Source organism: Nomascus leucogenys, chromosome 4 (genome assembly GCF_006542625.1).
Source record: "Nomascus leucogenys isolate Asia chromosome 4, Asia_NLE_v1, whole genome shotgun sequence".
Lineage (NCBI taxonomy): Eukaryota > Metazoa > Chordata > Mammalia > Primates > Hylobatidae > Nomascus > Nomascus leucogenys.
Window position 1 is genome coordinate 57305124 of NC_044384.1, and position 1548 is coordinate 57306671.

The following is a 1548-nucleotide window of genomic DNA, read 5'->3' on the forward strand; positions in this document are numbered from 1 at the left end:
GGATTTCTAGGTAATAGAATTTTTGTTTTCATATTAATTTCTAGTTTTATTGCTTTGCAATAACAATTGTTACCGGTATAATTCCTATTTTTTAAAATTTACCATCATTTCCTTTGCAATTTAATATATGGTTAGTTTTTGTGAGGGTTCCATGAAGGCTTGAAAAAAAAACGTATTTTCCTGTTTTCAAGGTATGGAGTTTAATGTGTTACAATTTAATTTATTAATTTTGTAATTTAGGTTTTCTACTTTTTTACAAATGTTCTATTTATCTGCTTTCTCATGGACTGACAGAAAAAAATCAAAATATTATTCATTAATTTTTTTCATGATGTATGATCTTTAATTAAGTATAAAGACCTTTCCAACATGTTACCTAGAGACCATTTCACCCACTGCTCTCTTCTGCCACCAGTCTCTTCTCTCTTTCTCTTCAGCAATGGTGAGGCAGATACCTTGTCCTCAGGCAAGAGAAATCCATGATTTGTTGCTTTTGCCAATAACAAAAATGTTGGAGAGCCGGGTGGCAAAGCTGTTGCTGTTGGCATCTTTTACATGAACCACATCGAAAAATCCAGGATGTTTTTCTCTGTGAGGGATCACACGAATCCTTCCCAGGTTAGCACCTCCAGTCACCATACGCAGGTTACCAGTGTCGGACCTGATGAAATTGGTAATCTTGCCAGTCTCCAAGTCAATCTGAATGATGTCATTCACCTTGATGAGGGCCAGGGCAGCAGATGGTGCCAGCATCATGAGCTGCCAGATCAGGGATTTATTTTGCGCTTATAAAGTTTCTTCTCACTTTGAATAACTTGACCTCCTCAGGTGTAACAGGATCAACAGCAAGGTGAACCCTGGTGTCACAGATCAGATGGAAATTCTCTCTGGTCTTGTTAATGCTGACATCTAAGGAACCAGTGGCATAGGTTATCAGTCAAGACCTTGTGATCAATCTTAATAAACTGCTGCATGAGGATCTTCTTTGCTTCATCTCCTGTCAGTGCATGCTTAAGTCCGTTCCTTAGGAAAATGATGAGGGGGAGACTCTCAGCCTGTGGAGACTGGTGTATCGGTGGCAAGCAAACACACCAGTCAGTGTATTTGGCATCCAGTGCTTTGGGGCTCCTACCCACTTCAGATGCTTCTTGGCACCAAGAGCCATGGCTGCACTGGGCAAGGAAAGAGGACCACCATCTTCCAGTGCACAGAGAAATTGTGGCCAATCTATCATTTCAAAGAAAGTGGTACTCTTTCTCCTATTTTCTGACACTTTTACTTTATGAATGTTGGTTCTAAGCTATTTGGTGCATAGGCATTCATAAACGTGATATATTCATTGTGAACAGTCCGCTCTTTTATCATTTACAAAAGTGCCCTGCTGTTATTATTTTTCTCCCCCTGAACTCAACGTTGATATTAAGATTACAAACAACCCGGCTATTAATATTGAAATAAAAATTAAAGCCCTATTTTCAGTGAATGAACAAAGTATTTATTTCCTGCTCATGCCAAACCCAGTGTGATCTTGGTTGCCTTGTTCCACCT

General features: G+C 39.1%; 1 pseudogene; it reads right to left on the reverse strand.

Moving 5' to 3' along the window:
- Positions 1-388: 388 nt before the first annotated feature.
- Positions 389-1165, reverse strand: LOC100605298 (annotated as a pseudogene).
- Between the last annotated feature and the right edge of the window lie 383 nt (positions 1166-1548).